This window comes from Salvelinus sp. IW2-2015, unplaced genomic scaffold (assembly GCF_002910315.2).
Source record: "Salvelinus sp. IW2-2015 unplaced genomic scaffold, ASM291031v2 Un_scaffold948, whole genome shotgun sequence".
NCBI lineage: Eukaryota > Metazoa > Chordata > Actinopteri > Salmoniformes > Salmonidae > Salvelinus > Salvelinus sp. IW2-2015.
Genome location: NW_019942660.1, coordinates 32,161 through 45,061, shown reverse-complemented (window position 1 = coordinate 45,061; position 12,901 = coordinate 32,161). Strand labels below are relative to the sequence as shown.

Sequence of the window (12,901 nt, the reverse complement as noted above, 5' to 3'; positions counted from 1 at the left end):
TGTCTGCTGTGTGTTGAAGTTGGTGGATAGGCATGCAGGCAACTCAGCTCCTTGAGTGCCAGCTGAGTGCAGGGTTTGGTTCCATTCCATCTCTTACACTCTAATTAAACAACCAGGATTCTTACAGCTAGGCTGGACATAAGACAGCACACACTGTGGCCATTCAGGACCAGGTTTCATCTCTTTAGTGCACATAGAGCCGGTAACCCTGTGCCAAGGTTGTAGGTAAAATCGAGGGAGTAAGCCTACATAGGATTTAGAAAATGGCGAAATTCTGCAATTAAAATAAATGTTCTATCACTTTGACAATATTATTTTGGGGAAGCAAAAATTGATTCTAATTTTTAAAATTTAATAAGATGTTTACGCTCAGATTTTATTCAAATCACTTGCGCTAATCGCGGTTTGAAGTTCACAAGTAGGGGGAGGTTCAAGCAGGGATCCCCAACTGGCGTCCTACTGGCCGAAATTTGGCCACAAAATGGTTTTATTTGGCCCCCAAAATTTGCCTTTTTGTCATTGGACACAAAAAGACTGTAAAAACACCAAGAAATCAGCTCCAAGTGATTTTACATTTTGAAATCTGTTCCCAAGATTCCCACACATAGTAGAGTGACATGATCGTATAAAAATGAAAGAAAAGTTTTGAAATTATTATGTTTTAGTCAAATTTATATCTGTTTGGGATTTCTTTCCGTCAAATTGACTTGTAATTATGTTCGGCCCCCCGACCATCCGCCTAGTTGATGTCCGTGTTCTAAGGGTTGCGCTACAGTGGTGATGAACTAGAGATCAGCCATTAAAACCAGCAACTGTTTTTGCTGCTCCGCCACATAGACTCCTGGTCAAGTCCCATTCTGAGGCATTGTGAATCCAGACATTTGACAGAGGAAGAGCCGCTGGTTGACGAGACATTACTTTTTTAATACAGTAAATAGCCTAAAGTTACTGCTATCTAAAAACTAATGTAACTGTGTTTATTAGTGTGCTTGTTTGAGGGTCTAATGAAAACCACTCTAGATTTCTTACATAGTCTTATTAGGTGTGCTTGCTGAAGGAAAAGCACAACTTTAGATTTATATCTTACTTTTATAATTCTAAATAAAGTTTGCTTTGCTACCACACCCACAACGGAAGCACAATAATGCGGCATCACATTAGTGGAAACCAAGACTGTTCTCGGGGCAGGCCCTGGTTGTAGCTAGATTTGTTCAAGTAACCGGTGTTAACTTTTACTAACCTTAACATAATTCTCCTAACCTGACACATTATTCTCTTAACCAACCACGTTAATTATTCTAACTTGCAGCGTAAGTTCTCCAAMCAAAAAGTAACTTCTGCTAGTCAAAACCGGCAGACCTKGCCTGAGAACAGACTTGGTTTCCACTAATGCGATAYAGCCACAAACATGTCCCCGGATTCGCAGGTGGACAAGTTAGAACAGACTCAGGGTCTGTTTCTGTGGCAGCAGAAATGCTAAAAGGCTCATGGTTAGTGTACTTTTGGGCAACTAACAGTAAAAACAAGACTTCTCAACACAGAGGTTGAAACATGATGGGCAGTACATCAACATACGAATTGTTTAACAATTTTGGGAGAAAATATAATGTCTACGTTGCACAATAATATCATCATCGCTAACATACTTATCGTTTATTTTATGTATGAGGAGACTCTTCATGATTYCTTAATGTTAATGTTATGAAATCTGAAGACACATTACGTTAACCGAGACACATTAAACCGATCATATTCACTCTTTCAAACATTATAGGTGCAATATGCAGAAATCGCAACGCCATTTCCTGGTTACTAAAATTCTAATAGTTKAAAGTTCAGTTTATGTGGCACAWTGAACCATATATAGTGTAGAGAATCATTGARCCATCTAAACTGCTGTGMAATTCCTTTTCAATAACCAAAAATATTGTATTTTCAGCTGTTTGAAGCTGCTGTACAAAACCSAAWGTAAAAGACGYCAAAACTAAACTTAARAACGGGAAGCATAGAAATAGTGCACATAGAATAGATTGACCGTRTCTTAGACTTGTGTTYAACATKAATGACAGATCTATAACTCACGTTTCTATGTGATTTGGTCAAGTCGCCCAAMAAGTTACATATTACTSCTTTAACTTTGGCACAGGTGTGTGAATCGTCTTTCTTTGTCTTTTTAGTACAATAAACGTTATGGTTTCTGAAGAACCACAGAAGAAGTCGCTGTTATGCCTGAATTGACATACCCAATACCAACGAGGAAGTCTGCAGTGTTGAGAGCGGGTGTTTGAAACCAGTCAGAACGCCAACTAAAACTCTCAAACGTGCAAACCCACTCTTAATTTTAATGAATTTTGACTCACCATAAGTTCTGTGTCTGAACTGTGTGTTTGATTGCTTGCATACAGATTTTTATACTGTGTAAACTTTTTTWTYTTTTTCTCCCCCACACAACGCCATACTGCCAGTTCAAACMGGGATTCATCCATGAAGAGCACACTCCTCCAGTGTGTCAGTGGCCATTGAAGTAGAGCTTTTGCCCACTAAAGTCAGTTACGACGCCAAACTGCAGTCAAGTCAAGACCCTGGTGAGGACGATGAGCATGCAGATAACCTTCCCTGAGACAGTTTCTGACAGTTTGTACAGAAATTCTTTGGTTATGCAAACCCACAGTTTCATCAGCTGTCTGGGTGGTTGGTCTCAGACGATCCTTCAGGTGAAGAAGCCGGATTAGGAGGTGCTGGGCTGGCATGGTTACACGTGGTCTGAAGTTGTGAGGACTGTTGCATGTACAGCCAAATTCTCTGAAACGACTTTGGAGGTGGCTTACAGTAGAGAAATGAACATGCAATTCTCTGGCAACAGCTTTGGTGGAAAATCCTGCAGTCTACCTGCCAATTGCACGCTCCATCGAAACTGTGTGTTGTGGGACTAAACTGGACATTTTAGAGTGGCCTTTTATTGTCCCCAGCACAAGGTGCACCTGTGTAATGATCATGATGTATACAAAGATACTCTAAAATGTGCAGTTTTGTCACACAACACAATTGCACAGATGTCTCAAGTTTTGAGGGAGCGTGTAAATGGCATATTCACTGCAGGAATATCCAACAGAGCTGTTGCGAGAGAATTTTATGTTCATTTCTCTACAATAAGCCACCTCCAACGTCGTTTTAGAGAATTTGGCAAAACGTCCAAAAAGACTAAAAACTGCAGACCACATGTAACCATGCCAGCCCAGGACCTCCACATCCGGCTTCAGGTAGAAGAATCGTCTCAGACAAGCCACCCGGACAGCTGATGAAACTGAGGAGTTTTTCTGTATGTAATAAATCCCTTTTGTTGGGGAAAACAAATTCKTATTGGCTGGGTCTGGCTCCCCAGTGGGTGGGCCTGGCTCTCAAGTGGGAGGGCTTATGCACATAGATTAGGGCCTAATCCATTTATGTGAACTGTAACTCAGTAAAATCTTGAAATTGTTGCATGTAGCATTTACATTTTTGTTCAGTATATAAAGTGCATTCGGAAAAGTATTCAGACCCCTTGACTTATTTCACATTTTGATACGTCACAGCCTTATTTTGAAATGTATTAAATTATTTATTTTTCCTCGTCAATCTACACACAATACCCAATAATAACAAAGTGAAAACAGGTTTTTTGAAATTTTGCAAATGTATTGACATAGGTATTTAGACACTTTGCTATGAGATTCATCTCAGGTACATCCTGTTTCCATTGATCATCCTTGAGATGTTTGTACAACGTTATTGGAGTGGTAAATTCAATTGATTGGACATGATTTGGAAAGGCACACATCTGTCTATATAAGGTCCCACAGATGACAATGCATGTCAGAGCAAATACCAAGCCATGAGGTTAAAGCAATTGTTCGAAGAACTCCGAGATAGGATTGTGTYGAGGCAAAGATCTGGGGAAGGGTACCAAAGAACTTCTGCAGTTTTGAAGGTCCCCAAGAACACAGTGGCCTCCATCATTCTTAAATGGAATATGTTTGGAACCACCAAGAGTTCATAGAGCTGGCCTCCTGGCCAAACTGAGCAATCGGGGGAGATGGGCCTTGGTCAGGGAGTTGACCAAGTACCCGATGGCAACTGCACCGCCCTCAACCACAGCACCCGATGTCACAGGATCATCAAAGACAACAACCACCCAAGCCACTGCCTGTTCACCCCGCTACCATCCAGAAGGTGAGGTCAGTACAGGTGCATCAAAGCTGGGACCGAGAGACTGAAAAACAGCTTCTATCTCAAGGCCATCAGACTGTTAAATAGCCATCACTAACACAGAGAGGCTGCTGCCTACATACAGACTCGAATCACTGGCCACTTTAATAAATGGATCACTTGTCACTTTAAACAATTTTACTTTAATAATGTTAACATATCTTACAGTATATACATATAAGAGGAGTAATGTACCTTATACCATCTATAGCACCTTGCCTATGCCGCTCGGCCATCGCTCATCCATATATTTATATGTACATGTTCTTATTCCATCCCTTTAGATTTGTGTGTTAGGTAGTTGTTGGGAAAATGTTAGATTACTTGTTAGTTATTACTGCACTGTGGAACTAGAAGCACAAGCATTTCGCTACACTCGCATTAACATCTGCTAACCATGTGTATTTAACCAATAAAATTTCATTTCATTTCATTTCATTTATTTGACAGCCCGCTTGTTGTTTGCCAAAAAGCACCTAAAGTACTCTGACCATGTGAAACAAGATTCTCGGGTCCAATGAAACCAAGATTGAACTCTTTGGTCTGAATGCCAAGTGTCACGTCTGGAGGAAACGTGCAACCATCCCTACGGTGAAGCACGGAGGTGGCAGCATCATGCTGTGGGGATGTTTTTCAGTGGCGGGGACTGGGAGACTACTCAGGATTGAGGGAAAGATGAAAGGAGCAAAGTACAGAGAGATCCTTGATGAAAACTTGCTCCAGAGCGCTCAGGACCTCAGACTGGGGTGAAAGTTCACCTTTCAACAGGTCAACAACCCTAAGCACACAGACAAGACAATGCAGGAGTGGCTTCTGGACAAGTCTCTGAATATCCTTGAGTGACCCAGCCAGAGCCCAGATTTGAACCCGATCAAACAACTCTGGAGAGATCAGAAAATAGCTGTGCAGAGACGATCCTCATCCAACCTGACAGAGCTTGAGAGGATCTGCAGAGAATAATGTGAGAAACTCCCCAAATGCAGGTGCGCCAAGCTTGTAACGTCACACCCAAGAAGACTCAAGGTTGTAATCGCTGCCAACGGTGCTTCTCCAACGTACTGAGTAAAGGGTCAGAATACTTATGTAAATGTGATATTTCCGCTTTTTATTTTTAATATATTTGCAAAAATGTTTTAAAAAACTTTTTGCTTTGTCATTATTAGTTATTGTGTGTAGATTGATAAGGAAAATAAGGCTGTAACGCAACAAAATGTGGAAAAAGTCAAGGGGTCTCAAAAAAGTCAAGGGGTCTCAAAACATTCCGAATGCACTGTATATATATAGAAAGTATATATATATATATAATATTTATATACAGTATACACTCCGGACTCCAACATTGCTCGTCCTAATATTTAAATATTTCTTAATTCTATTATTTTACTTGTAGATTTATCAAATCAAATGAAATCTTGTGCTTCTAGGTCCGACAGTGCAGTAATATCTAACAAGTAATCTAACAATTCCACAAGAACTACCTTATACACACAAATGTAAAGGGATGGAATAAGATTTGTGTGCATTGTTGTGTATTGTCAGATATTACTTCTCTGTTGGTGCTAGGAACACAAGCATTTTGCTACACCCGCAATAACATCTGATAAATATGTGTATGCGACCCAGAAAATTTGATTTGATTTTGTTTTAATCCATATCGCGGAAGTTCAGTGCTATAGCACGATTGAAATGTAAAGTAMATTTCTGATTGAGCCAAGATATGCAGCATTTACCATCAATGCGAACGCATTGTGAACATTGGCTTTAAATTGAAATCCCACTATTATGCTGAACTTCTACCATACAGATTGAATCGAGCCCCAAATCAGATCAAACTTTATTTAAATTTTGATTGGATTTAGACCGATTCTTTAACTTCGATTTTTGGTTGAGATGGAGACGTGAATTCAACATATTAATTATTAACTTGTAGAATAAATGTGAAATCAACCAAAGCTTGAAACCCTAAGCCTATTWTTWTTTTTTTATCCTGGTTTGAATTAAAATGATAGCTGTTGAAGACATGGGCCTAAAAAGCATAATTGATGATATATTGATAAAGTATATTTACTTTTCATTTGCTTTGTTAAATCTACCCTTTGAAATTACTTTGATTGCAATAGTGAATGTATTGAGTTTTTAAGTGAAGACACATTTATGCAACTTTATTTGCACATTTATTTGTCTATGTTGAAAATTGGTTACCATGACATACTAATCCCGTTGTTGAAATGTCACCCTCTAAATAACAGTCTACATTGATGATTTTTGCAAATCCAATGTGTATTTGACTAAGTTCCACATCACATACGTTAACGAATTACATTGAAACAACGTTGATTCAATCAGTTTGTGCCCAGTGGGATGTTAATATCTTACCTGAGGGAATCTTTCACCCGCTCCTTCAGGAGAGGTCTGGTGGAGTGAGTCCGTCTTCTGGCCAACTTGTCCAAGCAAAGCTCGTTCATAACATCCCTCTCCACGTAAAACTCCCCAACCCTCTGCTCCTCAACTCCCATGGCTGTCTTCCAACACTGAATGTCTGTGTGTTTATTGCTTTGTGTGTCTCTCTCTTTTCTTTCTGTCTATGTCTCTTTGTCTGTCCTTCTAGTCTGAAACAATGTGCAGAAGAGAAACCGCTTGTTCCAAAACAACAGAGGTCTCACAATTATCAACAAACTGTCAAACACCCTGATAAGAGGAACAAAAACAAGAAGCTACTCTATGTTTCATGCTAGTCTGAGTGTACTCCTGGCTGTGTCTTTGTTTGTATCTCAGTTGGACCTTCCTCATATCTGGGTGCAGGACACAATCCCTGATATTCTGGTTCTAACAGAGACTTGGCTGACTGATTCGGTCTCGGATAAGGACATTGAGATTTGTGGTTAAAATATCTTCAGGTGTGATATATTGCAAAAAGGGAAAGGAGTGGCTGTCTATGTAAAAACAACACACTTGGCATCATGTTGTCTAAATATTACTGTTCCCAAGAAAATGTACTGGTTATAGATAAGCCAAATAAACCCAAATACACCATAATTTGTTGTTGGGATTTACCACTGTGATTAGTGAAAACAGAGGATGGATCAACAACATTGCAGTTAGTTACCGTATGGGATCTTCCTTTGAAACAGGAAAATAATCCTGCAGCAACAGGAAATGTGAATTATTATGTGGATTGTAAGGGAAGGGAAAATGAAGTGTGAAAATTACAGACTTCAGAAGACTTTTTCAACCTCAAATACACTACAAGTTTTATGTCAGGGTGATCAAATGAATAACGGTTAATGTAATAACTTTTCTAAATGTAATAACTTTTCAATTTTGTTAATAATAAAACCGGTTAATGTAATAACTTGTCGGTCAACGTAATAAAATGTTGAAAGTTTGATATAACAACTTTTTTTTCGCTAAATGTAATAAGTTATTACATCAACCAGTWGTTATTACCTTAACCGGTGAGTAACACCTGTTTTGATGAATAAGGTAATAACTTCAACCGATGTAATAAAATACCAAAATCTATGTTTTTATGTACTATTTCCCTCAGTTTGATATACATAACAAACTCATGCACATCACACATTAATACTCAGACATTCATGAGCACTCATTTATATGTAGGCTACGCACATGCACAGTCATAGAAACACACAAACACCAAAGTAACGGAATAGTCATAAACTCATACAAGACACGTAAGTGTGTTCACCAAACTACCAAACTTCATTTAAATGTACACACACACACACACACACACATACAGCACACACACACACACACACACACACACACACACAACACACACACACACACACAACACACACACCACACACACACAACACACACCACACACCACACACACACACCACACACACAACACACACACACACAACACCACACAAGCCCCTCACGACATTCCTGTTTCATAGACAACAAACCTAAGGGCAATAAAATAGGGTGGGTGTGGGGTCATCCTCTTTGAAATGTTCATCCCCCCACCCAGTTCAACCAGGTCCCTGACATCAAGCATCTTGACAACTTCAAAGACATTTTATACATATTTTCACACTCTAAGGCGTGAGAACAGGAACAGGATGTCCTGACCGGATGCCCAAATATGGGCACTCCCTAGAGCACGTCATCCTGACATAGGGTCATAAATCATAYGTTTGACACTCCCTCTAAGGCGTGAGAACAGGAACAGGATGTCCTGACCGGAAGCCCAAATATGGGCGTGCACACGTCAGCAGGACATAGGGTCATAAATCAAAATTTTGACGTGTGACATCTACTTTATTCTCTCTATCCCCAATACAAATAAGGAATGGTGAATACAGTGGAGGAACACAACTGATATGAATGTATAGGCCTCAACAACACCAAAGCAACGCTCCGCAATAGAAGGTCACAATGTTGAAGATGATGCCTTACAGATGCCCCATCTTAATTTGATCATTCTCTTCTTGCATAAATTTGAAATGCAAACTTGTAGTGTATGCATGGTTTAAAAATACATCTACATTTCATTTCCACTTTAAAATGCCAGACTTGATACTCCCTAACCAAAAAATGTATCAACCTCTCAAAAATTTCAATTAATTATAATCGTATAGAAATAGAAGGGAAGGCCCGCACACTGTTAAAGCTCCCAATGCACTGCTTTATTGACAACGCTTCCATCTGAAACGGATCTTTGTCAATAAAGTGTTGTCATTAATTATAATCCACATAACAATTCACATATCTTGTTGCTGCAGGAATATTTTCCTACTGTGTGAAACTGGCTCAAATTAAGATCCGACATATGTACATGTAGGAGTAACCCAAAGTTACTTAGAAGTAGAAGTAATCCAACTGACTTTGATTGACTACTGATGAAGCCATTCACAATTTTGTGTAGTAGTATTTATTGATTTCCATAAACAGTGAACACATTTGCAACCTCTTCTGATGAAAACAAACTGTTAATGTTCTGTGAACAAAAGATATTACAATTMATTTGGTATTTAAAGTTTTACAAAAGTGGGTCTAAGACATGCAATCCAGATACAAATGTTAGAAAATTACCAGACATTATGCAAATGTGTTTAAAGACATACTTACAATGATTATTTTTACTTTTCCAGTTGAAAAGAGATTTCCCAAGTTTAAATACACTAAAGTACATACACTAAAGTGGGGAAAAAAATGTTTTCAAATTTGATTTGATCATTGTTGTTCTGCTATTGGTACTTTCAACCACAGTTCCAGGAAGTGATTGTACGTAATTGAAAACGGTATTATTATTATTATTGTTCTGCRTTTGGTGTGTCATAGGGTTGGGCACGGTGACAACAAAAATAGATATTTCCATTATACACATGCACACCCTGTATGTGTGGGTATATAGCAGTACATTATGTGTATTTTGGCAACACAAAAGCGGGTATACTATAATGCGTTCATTAGGCCTTTATTAAATAATTAATAACCCCTTCATGAATGTTGCAATACTGCATCATTCATGATAACCCTCATACCACATTAAAACAACATCAATCATATGTAATCTTCTAAACAAAATGGCTGTTTTCATTACAGTATTACAAGTTATTTTGTAGTAGAAATATCTGGTGGGATTGAATTGGATAGTTGCTGGTGTTACTGACGAGGATAATTCTGTACACCAAAATACTTTGATAGACTCTGCTAAACTTAAGCCAAGATGTTAGCTTGAGTAGCTAATGAAAGGTTTCAGGTTTCCAGCAAGGAAACATTTTCAAATGACACGGTGCATTACAGATATTGGTTCAAATAGTATTTGAAATACTTTTAGCTTTGCCCTGATTGGCCAGATTGATGGGTTCTGCACTTTTGGAACTATTCCATGAACATCAAAATAAAGGACATAATACATAAAAACATAGATTTTAGTATGCTATTGTCACGCCCTGACCTTAGATATCTCTGTTTTTCTATATATTTTGGTTAGGTCAGGGTGTGACTAGGGTGGGTACTCTCGTTTTTGTATGTCTAGGGTTTGTGTATGTCATCTAGGGTTTTTGTATGTTTATGTTGGCCTGATATGGTTCCCAATCAGAAACAGCTGTTTATCGTAGTCTCTGATTGGGGATCATATTTAGGTAGCCATTTTCCCCATTGTCAGTTGTGGGATCTTCTCTACATTGAATTGCCTGAGTGCACATCTGTAGCTTCACGTTTTGCTTGGTGGTTTGTTGTTTTGTTAGGTGAGTTTCAGTTGATTAAAATGATGTGGAACTCTACTCACGCTGCGCCTTGGTCTCATCATTACGACGAACGTGACAGAAGATCCCACCAAAAATGGACCAAGCAGCGTGTATAGTAGGAGTGGACTTGGGAGGAGATCCTGGAGGGAAAAGGACCCTGGACGCAGGCCGGGGAGTATAGCCGACCTAAGGAGGAGATAGAGGCAGCGAAAGCGGAAATGCGACAATACGAGGAGATAGCTCAACGGAGCAAGCACGAGAGGCAACCCCAAGAAAACATTTTTGGGGGGCACATGAAGCAGTCGCCAGTGCCGAAGAGCGATCCAGAGCCAGTCGGTGAGTCAGATGAGTAGCTTGACGCAAGATTCCGGAGAGAGGTGCTAGCATTGAGAGCGCTGCAGAGCGGGCGTGCTGAGTTGCGTGTCATCAGCCTGATGTCACCTGTACCGGTCCCACGCATCAGGTCTCCAGTGCGCATTCATAGGCCAGTGCGTCCTGTGTTAGCTTCCTGCACTTGCCGGGCTGGAGTGAGCATCCAGTCAGGAAGGGTGGTGCCAGCTCTGCGCTCTAGACNACACACACACACACACACACACACACACACACACACACACACACACACACACACACATAGGCTCCTGAGCAATGGAGCAAACGGAGCAGCTGCATCCCCACTTTCAGAATAGGGGTGTAAACGTGTTTTTACACCCCCACTTTTTACCAGAAAAGTATCATTATCCATTGGGTATTCTGTCATTTTCAGTGATGAGTAATGTTTTGAGCTAGTCGGTATTAAAACAGATTTGACCATTATATACATTAAACAATAATTAACAAATTGCATTTTGCACACCTACCCCTGTCGCCTCATGATGAATGCTTTTGCCCACTGGAAAGTTGTGCAATCATTACTGCTCCACTGTTTTGTTCAGTGCAGTTTGAAAACACTAGTTGCACTGCTGGTGTTTAAAATGGAAAAGCACTTGCACATTATTGATTTTTTTCATCATTTGAGAGGCGTTCACCATGAGCAAATTTTGTCATTTCACTTTGCCTGTAAGAACCTCGATGAACACGGGCATGTCTGATTTGCTGTATAGGATTATATTACATGATTAAATCTATGAAAATGTTTTATCCTCAAGCGGTTTACAGCCATTTAATACCATTCTGCATTTTGCCATCTTTTTTCCCAACATGAATCGGTTAAATCACATTGCTGAAATGTTTCATTCACTTACAGAAAGAAGTAAGTCCTGGCTGAGCCCCATATGGAAGCGTACTGTGGCCGCTTTGCGGTTACAATGTTGCCAAGCTGTATGCTGTGCCTATGCGCAAAATGAGAAAGCACAGGATATTTGTACCTCGATAAAACAGTTCTTCTTTGCTTGGTAAGTAAAATCAACCAAATATGTAAATTCTACCCTATATGGATCAAATATGTATGCTGCTGGGACAGGGTTTTAACATTTTCATGGTGATACTGTGACAGCGCTTTAAAAAAAAACATGTTAGAGATAGGGATGGGCGTGAGTTTCGACGGATGACAAAACTCGATCTTTAAACAGAGATCACACATTTTGAAAATAATTTGTATAGACTCTAGTGTTCCATAGGCATACATGTGCCTTTGCAGGTCACAAAAAAAGAAACCAAGCCAAATTCCTCTCTGTACATTCCCTTTCCCCTCTGTGTCTCACTCACTCAATTGCGTTCTTACCCCTCCCTCTACCCACGTGTCCAGAATGTGCGCACAAGCATCCACTAGACATACAGAAATAAATGCCTATAAAAACGTATCTAACTGATGGGATGCACAAGCTCCATTCCTTGCCAAACAGATGCTGTGGCCGTAATTCATCACCATGCAGTCTTCAATATGGAATTGCCCATTTAGAAAACTTCAAAGAACAGGCAGAATAAAATAAATCAAACATCTGTATATAGAAAGGAAGACCAATTTTGGTTTGTAACCGTGGAAAAATTGTCTTTCAACTTCGCCAAACCCGTTTCAAATTATCACTCTTTGAGATGCGCATCACTTTGCACTGCCAACTTTTTCCATTTTGAAAAATATTCTATTCTATTTTATTCTGTTATAATAAATCATGTTCTTTACTATAAAATGGGTGTGTCTTGACTGTGATGAGGGTTTGGGAAATAAGGAGCGTCTGTCTACTAAATGAACAGAACAAGGCTGGCTGTGTCATTGCACAGCCATAGGCTTCTATAAGCAAGCTCCACCTTTTTGATGATTGTGTGCCACAATATAACCAGCTGATATTACGGTTTCAATAAATCCATCTTAGATGGCTCTTTTTTTTTATTGACCGAATATACAGTATATTGAGCAGGTTAGCTATTGGGATTTGTTATCTGTAATTGTAATGATAAAATAGGTGTTGTTGGTATGTAGATAAATACACACA

At 39.4% G+C, this 12,901-nt stretch overlaps 1 pseudogene; it reads right to left on the bottom strand.

Moving 5' to 3' along the window:
• Positions 1-7,105, bottom strand: part of LOC112069249 (solute carrier family 26 member 6-like) — a 29,467-nt pseudogene extending 22,362 nt beyond the window's left edge.
• Positions 7,106-12,901: the final 5,796 nt, after the last annotated feature.